This window comes from Gobio gobio (genome assembly GCF_949357685.1).
Source record: "Gobio gobio genome assembly, chromosome: 19".
In the NCBI taxonomy this organism is placed as follows: domain Eukaryota; kingdom Metazoa; phylum Chordata; class Actinopteri; order Cypriniformes; family Gobionidae; genus Gobio; species Gobio gobio.
In genome coordinates this window covers 10,932,040-10,944,722 of record NC_137112.1, presented here as the reverse complement: position 1 = coordinate 10,944,722, position 12,683 = coordinate 10,932,040, and positions in this window count along the sequence as shown.

The window sequence follows — 12,683 nt, the reverse complement described above, 5'->3', positions numbered from 1 at the left end:
AAAAAAATAAATAAATTTAAAGATAAATTAAATTAATGTCTTATGTCTTCATTTGATTACCAGAAAATACACAACACATAATTTCTGGGAAATCTTTTCATAGAAGTGAAATTAAAAAGAAAAAAATATAATATGGTTGTTTTTATGAATTAAATTAAGTAGCTAGTAGCCTAGTTTGAAGCCAATACGGAAGTGACTTAAACTACAATTCATCAATTGGCCACTAGGGACAGTCTCCTGAAGGGAGCAGAATCTCATTGAGCCCCATGTTAAAATGCCCAACTTTACAGCAGAATAACATGTTTACAGCCTGGTACAAATTGTGGTTTTGGTCTATACGGCTAATTTTGCCCTTCATGGTAACTGTGAGGGGGTGAATTTTTTTTTTTACTCATTCATTTACATTATATAAAGCTTTAAAGTCCTGCATAATTAAGGGCGTGGCCACTTTGAGTGACAGGTGGATAGCCATTTATATGCTGTCTGTTAGCATAGACCGTAAAAAAATATGGACTACACGACTTCATTGACTTCCGCTGACCAGAGTTGAAGCTTTCGTAGGCCCGCACACGGCGCTGACATCTTGGGACCGGAGTTGCTCAGTAGAGAGCAGGAAGTAGAGGCGCAATTATCAAAAGCCCGCACACACTCTCACAGATGCAGAACAATTCATTATGTTGGTGTGAAATAAACAGTTATAGAAATGAAGAAATTAAAGTTAAAGCTCCAATCTCCTCCCCAAAATCCCGAAAAAATTCAGTTAGAGCCTTTAGTGACAACTTCACTCAGAGAAGCCGTCAATCTCAGCTGTCAATCATGACGTCACCCCCCCCGTTTTTATAGCATCAAATAACTAAAACTAAAACTAAGCTTATTTAAAAAACGAACACTTGAAATGAAATCATCGTAATAAAAACTGCCTAAAATGAGAGAAACCATCTTTAGGAAACAATTATTTTAAGTGTTTTTGAATTGTTTAGTGTGTCTCGCGTCCATTCTAATACATGGAGGGGTGGGGTTTAGGAGCTATACTGGGACCGGCCACCGGGGGGGCGATCGAGGCGCGGAAGCTTCAGTTTCTGACAGGAGTGCCACAGGTTTGTCTGTTAGCCATAAGTCACCTCAGCATTTTTTGAATATTATATATAATAAGAAAAAATTTAATATATTATATTATGTTATATTATATACACCCAAAAAGTGTGGACTGTGGAATAGACAGAATTGGGCTGCCACCTACTGGTGGTTTTAGACAAGCCTAAAACCAAAAAAAGCCCCCCAAAATTAGCACGATATCTTCTTATCCTTGTCGAAAAAAATCCCCAAAAATACATGAAGAGTTTCGTTGCAAAACGAGATATATCCATTTTGAGAAATGTTGGTTATTTGACATTATTATTTAAGACATCAACAGTCAAGTTCATTCACAATTTTTTGTACATTAAACTATTACTTGAGCTCAGTGAAGGCCGGGACACAATATTCTTCAAATCCAGGATATTTTTTATTTAATTTTATGTCCATAAATAAGTCAAAAACCATGCCAAAATGCAACATATTTATCTTAACATTGTCAAACATCTTAAATTGGTTAAAAAAACAATACATCATAAATATATGGAATAGTATATACAAAGATTGATTAATAATAATACGATTCCGAGTTAGTTTTGGTCAGAACATACACAACATAACGTTGTTTTTTTTTTTTTTTGCAAAACGCTATATATCCACCTTAGGCTATATTCTACTACTGTAATACCATTAAGAAAAGCTAGTGAATCAATGTTTTGTGTGTGTGTGTGTGTGTGTGTGTGTGTGTGTGTGTGTGTGTGTGTGTGTGTGTGTGTGTGTGTGTGTGTGTGTGTGTGTGTGTGTGTGTGTGTGTGTGTGTGTGTGTGTGTGTGTGTGTGTGTCGGCATGACAGACCAACATTACTCGCAGTCGCACGATGACAACAATTAATCTTTGGATGTTTTCCCTCCCCTGAATGCCTTGCCCGTTTGTCTTCTCCCTTTGATGATTTTCTTAAGATGCCTTCCTCTTTCTCCCAACAGCAGCTGGAATGACCGGCTCCAATCCGTCATCGAAATCCATAACGTTAGCTTGACTCTGAAGCTTTGATTCTCTGACTGACAGACAGCTGTTGATCAGTGACGTAGCCTACGTGACTGACAGCTCGCCTACAGTATAAACTGGTAAACGTTTTTTAGTTAGCCTATTGAATCCTCTTTTTAAAAATATGTTTTTTTGTTTTGATATTATCGTTAAATCACTGAGCAAACTCGGAGCACTTCACCGGCGGTGACTCTCTCCTCGCGTGACATCCTGAGCTTGCGCGGCATCCTGAACGTTCTATATCGCACTTTGTAAAGAAACTGGGCTGGCGGATATCGCGTTTTGTGAAAAAATACATTTTGTAGTTGGCTTAAAATGTACATTTTCAAATCTTATTAATGGCAGCAATTCACACATAGATTAAGGTACATCTAAACAGTGATTTCCAATAATAAAATCCAAATGTCAAAAAATGGCGTTTATCGCGTTTTGCAACCAAACTCTTCAATGTAGCCTATATTTTTTGTCAATATCGCATACTCCAAATTTGAGCTTGTATTTGTTTGTTTGGTTATTTAAGCCTCCCATGTTGGAGGACCAGTGCCCACAACATCCTCAGAGGAAGCATCAGTGCCCACCACATCCTCAGAGGAAGCATCTGTGCCCACCACATCCTCCGAGGAAGCACCAGTGCCCACCACATCCTCAGAGGAAGCATCAGTGCCCACCACATCCTCCGAGGAAGCACCAGTGCCCACCACATCCTCTGAGGAAGCATCAGTGCCCACCACATCCTCAGAGGAAGCACCAGTGCCCACCACATCCTCTGAGGAAGCACCAGTGCCCACCACATCCTCTGAGGAAGCACCAGTACCCACCACATCCTCTGAGGAAGCACCAGTGCCCACCACATCCTCAGAGGAAGCATCAGTGCCCACCACATCCTCAGAGGAAGCATCAGTGCCCACCACATCCTCAGAGGAAGCACCAGTGCCCACCACATCCTCAGAGGAAGCATCAGTGCCCACCACATCCTCCGAGGAAGCACCAGTGCCCACCACATCCTCTGAGGAAGCACCAGTGCCCACCACATCCTCTGAGGAAGCACCAGTGCCCACCACATCCTCAGAGGAAGCACCAGTGCCCACCACATCCTCTGAGGAAGCACCAGTGCCCACCACATCCTCTGAGGAAGCACCAGTGCCCACCACATCCTCTGAGGAAGCATCAGTGCCCACCACATCCTCAGAGGAAGCACCAGTGCCCACCACATCCTCGGAGGAAGCACCAGTGCCCACCACATCCTCTGAGGAAGCACCAGTGCCCACCACATCCTCTGAGGAAGCACCAGTGCCCACCACATCCTCAGAGGAAGCATCAGTGCCCACCACATCCTCAGAGGAAGCACCAGTGCCCACCACATCCTCAGAGGAAGCACCAGTGCCCACCACATCCTCAGAGGAAGCATCAGTGCCCACCACATCTACAGAGGAAGCACCAGTGCCCACTACATCCTCTGAAGAAGCACCAGTGCCCACCACATCCTCTGAAGAAGCACCAGTGCCCACCACATCCTCAGAGGAAGCACCAGTGCCCACCACATCCTCAGAAGAAGCACCAGTGCCCACCACATCCTCTGAGGAAGCACCAGTGCCCACCACATCCTCCGAGGAAGCACCAGTGCCCACCACATCCTCAGAGGAAGCACCAGTGTCAACCACATCCTCTGAGGAAGCACCAGTGCCCACCACATCCTCAGAGGAAGCATCAGTGCCCACCACATCCTCAGAGGAGGCACCAGTGCCCACCACATCCTCTGAGGAAGCACCAGTGCCCACCACATCCTCAGAGGAAGAGCCAATGCCCACCACATCCTCTGAGGAAGCACCAGTGCCCACCACATCCTCTGAGGAAGCACCAGTGCCCACCACATCCTCTGAGGAAGCACCAGTGCCCACCACATCCTCAGAGGAAGCACCCGTGCCCACCACATCCTCAGAGGAAGCACCAGTGCCCACCACATCCTCTGAAGAAGCACCAGTGCCCACCACATCCTCAGAGGAAGCACCAGTGCCCACCACATCCTCAGAGGAAGCACCAGTGCCCACCACATCCTCAGAGGAAGCATCAGTGCCCACCACATCCTCTGAGGAAGCATCAGTGCCCACCACATCCTCAGAGGAAGCACCAGTGCCCACCACATCCTCTGAGGAAGCACCAGTGCCCACCACATCCTCTGAGGAAGCATCAGTGCCCACCACGTCCTCAGAGGAAGCACCAGTGCCTACCACATCCTCTGAGGAAGCATCAGTGCCCACCACATCCTCAGAGGAAGCATCAGTGCCCACCACATCCTCAGAGGAAGCACCAGTGCCCACCACATCCTCAGAGGAAGCATCAGTGCCCACCACATCCTCTGAGGAAGCATCAGTGCCCACCACATCCTCAGAGGAAGCACCAGTGCCCACCACATCCTCAGAGGAAGCACCAGTGCCCACCACATCCTCAGAGGAAGCACCAGTGCCCACCATATCCTCTGAGGAAGCATCAGTGCCTACCACATCCTCAGAGGAAGCATCAGTGCCCACCACATCCTCAGAGGAAGCACCAGTGCCCACCACATCCTCAGAGGAAGCACCAGTGCCCACCACATCCTCAGAGGAAGCATCAGTGCCCACCACATCCTCAGAGGAAGCACCAGTGCCCACCACATCCTCAGAGGAAGCACCAGTGCCCACCATATCCTCTGAGGAAGCATCAGTGCCTACCACATCCTCAGAGGAAGCATCAGTGCCCACCACATCCTCAGAGGAAGCACCAGTGCCCACCACATCCTCAGAGGAAGCACCAGTGCCCACCACATCCTCAGAGGAAGCATCAGTGCCCACCACATCCTCAGAGGAAGCACCAGTGCCCACCACATCCTCAGAAGAAGCACCAGTGCCCACCACATCCTCTGAGGAAGCATCAGTGCCCACCACATCCTCAGAGGAAGCATCAGTGCCCACCACATCCTCAGAGGAAGCATCAGTGCCCACCACATCCTCTGAGGAAGCATCAGTGCCCACCACATCCTCAGAGGAAGCACCAGTGCCCACCACATCCTCTGAGGAAGCACCAGTGCCCACCACATCCTCTGAGGAAGCATCAGTGCCCACCACATCCTCAGAGGAAGCACCAGTGCCTACCACATCCTCTGAGGAAGCATCAGTGCCCACCACATCCTCTGAAGAAGCACCAGTGCCCACCACATCCTCTGAAGAAGCACCAGTGCCCACCACATCCTCAGAGGAAGCACCAGTGCCCACCACATCCTCAGAGGAAGCATCAGTGCCCACCACATCCTCTGAGGAAGCATCAGTGCCCACATGAAATGACAATTCTTGACACCATGACATGTACAAATCTTGTTTTTTTAAATATTTTAATTTATCTTAAATGATTTATCCATGCACAATAGATACAGTGTGGAGAACAAGTATTTGATACACTGCCGGTTTTGCAGGTTTACAAAGCATGTAGAAGTCTGTAATTTTTATCATGGGTACTCTTCAACTGTGAGAGATGGAATCTAAAATCCAGAAAATCACATTGTATGATTTTTAAGTAATTAATTTACATGACATAAGTATTTGATACATCAAACCTTTGTTTGCAATTACAGAGATCATACGTTTCCTGTAGTTCTTGACCAGGTTTGCACACACTGCAGCAGGGATTTTGGCCCACTCCTCCATACAGACCTTCTCCAGATCCTTCAGGTTTCAGGGCTGTCGCTGGGCAATGCAGACTTTCAGCTTCCTCCAAAGATTTTCTATTGGGTTTAGGTCTGGAGACTGGCTAGGCCACTCCAGGACCTTGAGATGCTTCTTATGTAGCCACTCCTTAGTTGCCCTGGCTGTGTGTTTGGGGTCATTGTCATGCTGGAATACCCAGCCACGACCCATATTCAATGCTCTTACTGAGGGAAGGAGGTTGTTGGCCAAGATCTCGCGATACATGGCTCCATCCACCCTCCCCTCAATGCGGTGCAGTCGTCCTGTCCCCTTTGCAGAAAAGCATCCCCAAAGAATGTTTCCACCTCCATGATGGTGTTCTTGGGGTTGTACTCATCCTTCTTCTTCCTCCAAACACGGCGAGTGGAGTTTAGACCAAAAAGCTCTATTTTTGTGGACATGCACTGGCTTGAGCAGGGGGACCTTGTGTGCGCTGCAGGATTTTAATCCATGACGGCGTAGTGTTTTCTTTGAGACTGTGGTCCCAGCTCTCTTCAGGTCATTGACCAGGTCCTGCCGTCTAGATCTGGGCTGATCCCTCACCTTCCTCATGACCATTGATGCCCCACGAGGTGAGATCTTACATGGTGCCCCAGACCGAGGGAGATTGACCGTCATCTTGAACTTCTTCCATTTTCTTCCATTCTCCATTTACACTACTTCATTAGGTCCCATCATACAGGCACATGGCTTCTCATATCACTGCTATGCTGATGACACTCAGCTCTACCTTTCATTCCAACCAGACGACCCCACAGTAGCTGCATGAATCTCCAGCTGTCTGGCTGACATCTCTGCATGGATGAGTAAAAATCACCTACAGCTCAACCAGGCAAAGACTGAGTTCCTCATCTTTCCCGCCAGTCCCACTATGCAACATGACTTCACCATCCAGCTAGGTGCATCCCTGATCTCCCCTTCAAAATCAGTCAGAAATCTTGGAGTTACATTTGATGACCAGTTGTCCTTCAGAGATCACATTGCTAAGACAGCTCGCTCTTGCAGGTTTGCGCTCTACAACATCAGGAAGATCAGACCGTTCCTAACAGAACACGCAACACAGCTTCTTGTCCAGGCCCTGGTTATCTCTAGACTTGACTACTGCAATGCGCTTCTGGCTGGACTCCCCTCTTGTGCGATCCAAACACTTCGAATGATCCAGAATGCAGCGGCACGTCTGGTCTTCAACGAGCCCAAAAGGACCCACGTCACACCACTCTTCATCTCTCTGCACTGGCTACCACTCGCTGCTCGCATCAAGTTTAAGTCGCTGACGCTTGCCTACAGAGCCACCACGCGCTCAGCTCCTGCATACTTTGACTCGATTCTACGTCGCCACACCCCCACCAGAAGCCTTCGTTCAACCAAGGAGCGGAGGCTTGTGGTACCTTCACAGAGAGGCAAAAAATCCCTTTCCAGAACATTTTCATTCAACGTTCCCTGCTGGTGGAACGATCTGCCCACCGCCATCCGAAATGCGGATTCATTGACAACATTCAAAAGTCAACTAAAAACTCATCTCTTCCGTGTGCACTTAACCTCCTAAAAAAAAAAAAAAAAAAAACTTTCCTTTCCTCTTTTCCTCCTCTTTCCCGCCCTACTCTAGCCTGTGCTACACTGAGAAATTAACACGGACCAAGTATTTCAGGCACTTGTTGCGCTCACTCGACTCTTCACGACCAATCGCTTATTGTACCCCCAAGTTGTAAGTCGCTTTGGATAAAAGCGTCTGCTAAATGCATAAATGTAAATGTTCTAATAATTGCGCCAACAGATGTTGCCTTCTCACCAAGCTGCTTGCCTATTGTTCTGTAGCCCATCCCAGCCTTATGCAGGTCTACAATTTTATCCCTTATGTCCTTACACAGCTCTCTGGTCTTGGCCATTGTGGAGAGGTTGGAGTCTGTTTGATTGAGTGTGTGGACAGGTGACTTTTATACAGGTAACGAGTTCAAACAGATGCAGTTAATATATATAAAACCATGTGAATATTTGTCTGCTAAATTACTTGAATTAACTTCTGCTACTGCTAACAGTTGCAAGCAGTTTAATGCTTATAAGTAAACAAAGACAAAACTACAATAGGCTATTTTACAACTACAGATGAGACCTGCACTTTCCTCTGGCGAGGAAATAATCATGGGAGACTGAGCTCACTCAGGACGGGGTCTATGCTAATAGGGCGGAGTCCGTCAGCAGTCATGGGCGGGGCCTATGCAATGTTAAGTCACATTGCTAGAATCTGCAAACGGCTTGTTCTGAGACACTGTTTATGATTTGTTGAGATTAAATAAAGAGGAGTGAGTGGATTTCTACCATTATAGGGTGGTTGTGTACACACACTGCCAACACACATTTATGTTCAAACACCATGTAAAAGTGAATTTTGCATAATAGGTCCCCTTTAAAAAAGTAAAAATATTGGTTAAGAACCACTGATTTAGAAACAGCATTTCTGTTTTTGTATATATGGTTCTTTATGAAGCCAGTTGTGTGACTGCATCATGAAAGCATGATGGAATGAAATCAAACACTGTGGCTCTTGTTTAATGTCAGCTGCTCTCAGAGATGTTGCATTTTTAGCACTGGTTAAACAAGAGCAGTTTTGCATGGACACCAAAGTTTTGACACAGAATATTGAAAAATGCCTTCTAAAACTCTATGTGCCCTTCACTAACATTTGAGTGATGTTTGTCTAGTCAGTTGAAATCATTGAAACTCATTTGTCCCTTTTGGTTGTTGTCCAGTTATGTCAATAACATGTAAATCCTAGGTCAACTACAGAACAGATTGAGTCATATGGTACAGTGAGAACATTTAATGCATTGGCAGCAAACTCTGTTCTAGGCTCCAGCTCAAAACCTCATGGTCGTGTCATATCTGGAGAAATTCTATTGCAAACATTATGGATTTTATGCCTGTTACATAATGTATTTTATTGTAATGGTTCTGTAACATCTTTTATTCAGCAACACGGCTGATTTGAAACATGTTTGAATGAACTGATGACTGATAAAAGTTCTAAACTGAAAGAAGATACTATTGTGTTCTGGTGATTAAACCAAATGCTATCATGTTGTGTTTTGAAACAATGATTGAAAAGAACAATATGGAAAGAAAACACGTTAACCTTTAATCAATCATTTCATGGTGCCGAACAAACAGGACACACCAGGGGCCTCGTTTATAATCGCACAGATTTGATCTTCGAGTACGCTAAAATTCATGGCAAAGTTCATATTTATAAAAATGTTTTGGGTCAGGGACTGAGCAGACGTACACACTTTTTCTTGTGGCAGAGTTGGAGTACTGCAGGCATTTGGAAACGTATAAGCAGTAGCAATAATAATAATAATAATAATAATAATTGTATAATTGTAACACACATGGTTTAAAACTTTCCACACGTCAGGATGATGAAACGTAGTGTATTTACTAGTTGCCATATCAACGGTATGTAGCTAGAGAAAAAAATGCGCCAAAATTCAAAAATCTTCGGAAGATTTCACTGAACATTTATTTAACCGTAGCAAAAGTACATTTCTCATCTCTGTTTTTTGTGTTTATTTAAAATTAGACAAATGTGATAATATTTTAATCTTATATCTGTTATATAATCTTATATAGTTCTTTAATAATTATTTAACCAGGTGAAGACACTAAATCCCAGTTGTGCAGGGCTGACACCGCCGTCGGTGTGTGAATGGGTGAATGTGAGGCAATGTGTAAAGCGCTTTGGATGGCCATTGGTCTGTTAAAAGCGCTATATAAATGCAGTCCATTTACCATTACCATTAGTAAATGTTCAGAAATAATTAATTATTAGGCCTATCATGTTTTGAACTATGGTGTTTTGCGGTCCATTATTTTATATGAAAAAGTCAAATAATTGTATTTTATTGGATTTCTTTTGTTTATTATTACATAAGATAACATTTTAAGCTGTCACGGGGCATGTTGTCACAACATTTAGTTTTTATTGTGAGTGTACATAAATAAAAGTAAACCAGCAGGGTTTTTTTTCTCAATATAGTTTTGATTATCTCAATATTGTTAGTTAATCAAATTCATAATTGATTTCCTGGTTCACAGTGCCTTTGTCTCTTCTAGTACGAAAGTTTACTACCATTTGTAATGGATGTTGGGGACATCTTGGAATACCGAATCTGGCACTCAAAATTTTAGCACATTTCAGTAGCTGATGTGTGAAGAGTTCGGATTGAACAAACGTGCTCTTGAAGTTCCCAGGTTTCTCCCATGAGCACTCAGTCTGCTTCAGACACTGACAGCACGGTGTGAAGAAACAGCCCACGCATCTTGTGTGTTTGCGCAACATAAACATTCATGTGAAGTAATTAAAGAAAGGACTTTGTTTCAAATGTATGTCATAGTTAATGGATCATCATTTGAGGGTGTAATTTTCAGAAAGCACACAAAGAGTCAATCAACACTTTATGGTCACAGTTTCACTGCAAACACGGGGCTATCATAGGACTCAAGGGAAAGAGAAGCACTGAAATATTTGTCTATAAGTTGTCAGCTGGGGTTTGCTTCAGGACACTTGTGTAGAGGGTGTGCTCCAGCCATACTTAAAAAGTGACGAATAACTGAAATGTGTTATCTGAGCAGTACAGAAGCTTGTTTCTGCCACAGAATCATACATAAAAAAGGCAAGTTTATCATACAATTCTGACTTTTTTTCACAATCGCAAACTATAAACTTGGAATTGCAAGAAATAAAGTTAGAATTGTGAGATATAAACTCAAAATTGCAATATATAAAGATATTGCAAGATATAAACTTTGAATTGTGAGAAACAAACTTGAAATTGTGAGATATAAACTCAAAATTGTGAGATACTGTACAGAAAGCAAGGTTAAATTACCGTCACATATACCTCGGCTTGAACTCTCGGTTGATTGACCCAAACCTTGCTTACTCGAGGTATGCTGGTTCCAAAAACCGGGAGTAAGTTCAGACAACAATTTGTTCTCAAGTTTATTATATATTCACAACTATTATTTATCGGTAAATGGTCTAGACGAAGTAATTGTCACCGAATATTTTTATTTATTTTTATATTTGTGAACCTGGCTGACGAAAGTACGACATTGAAGCTCTCCACAGTTTAGTTCTATTTAATAAACTGAGCGTATTCCTCTGTCAATATGAAACGCGACTTGGCCATTCTAATTAATGATCGGAAGAACGCGCATCGACCACCGTTACTGTAAAATATGCACATATGTCCATTTAAACTCAATTTTGGTCAAATGTGGATTATATCATTACACTGGCAAGAATATGGTTACATGTAAAGATGCCGTACCAAGTATGACAACGCTACATTCAACTGCTTTTGAAATACAGTGTTTTTTTTCACTTCCTGAAAAGTAACCGTTTTGGACATATGTAAGTTTCATCGGGCAGCGACGCTATATTAATTATATAGCACACATCTGAATACCTCTTACTCAAACTCTGGAGCAGGTTATGTTCAGAGAGTGAGTTGCTATGACTACTTACATACCCTCAAAGTTACCTCTGTTTTTTTTGGAACCGAAAGTTGAGGTTGTCCGCTAACTTCCTCTTAAGTCTGGAGCACACCATGCCGACGGTCGGCCGACTAAGTTTTCTCACGTTGGTCCTCGTCGGCTATTTTTCAGCCGATTCGACATGTCGGGCCATCTGATCATTCTGATTGGCTGTTCTGCTAGCGAACCAGTGCACGAGAAAAAACAAAACAGAAGTGACCGTCTGTGGTGAGCGAGATTATGAGGTGCTTTGCAAGGGGGTAATCCTACACCCGGAAAGCGTACCTTCCATAGGGGCGGCCATTGCTAATCAAGCCATCACCTGCTGTTAGCATCCCATTGACTCCCATTCATTTTGGCGTCACTTTGACAGCGAATAACTCAACATCTGAGGCATTTAAAGACTCCATTTGACCATTGTTTATTTCTTAAGAAACACGGCAATGTATAAAAGGCTCCATTACCTTGTATCTGACACTATCGCCCCGTAGAAGCCGTTTTTGTAAAAATAGGATAACGATTGCGTCATAACCACGCGACAACCGGCGCATAGTAGAGAAATTACCATATAGACAGGAGGAGAAGCTCGCAGGCAATCTTTTACTGTCTATGAGGCAATGGGGGGGACGTGGAGGCATAAAGTCCGATAAAGTCAAGGGAGAAGCATGGGGAGAAGCCCATAGGGAGCCAAAAGCAACGGGACAAAATATTTCAACAACGTGATTCAGATTTCACTTTGCACAACTACTAGAAGACTTACAACTGTCAGACAGGTTGCTCACGTCCCATCTACGTCGTCAAGCTCTGTCTGAGGCTGCACAGTACGCTCAGCCATCAGGAAGTGAGTGCTTCAACGTGACTTCACTTTTTCTCTGTGAAGTCTATGGAGTCGCTGTGTCCATTTCTTTTACTGTCTATGGTGCTTTGTTTATATCTCTGTAGCTCTTCCGGTTTCCCGCTTTGAATAACGAAAACAGACTGCCACCAGCTGGTACAGAAAACTATTGTATTTACTCTTACGCAGGCGCAGAACGGACGGTTGAGCCAACTCTGCAGTCTGCTTTCGTCGCTACTAGTTGGTCGGCGTCGGTTTGGTGTGTTCCTAGCTTTAAACATACCCAGGTATGTCACATAACCTGCTTTCTGGAATACCAGAATACCCCAGTAGTGTTCGTTTTATTTTCATGGACTTCAAATTTGTTTCCGTTAATCACGTGTTCCTTTTTTTAAGTTTTCCCGCCACTCATCTGTTTCCATGGATACTAAACTTATAACAGCTGTTCGCCATTAAGTTCATCATCATGCATATTTAAG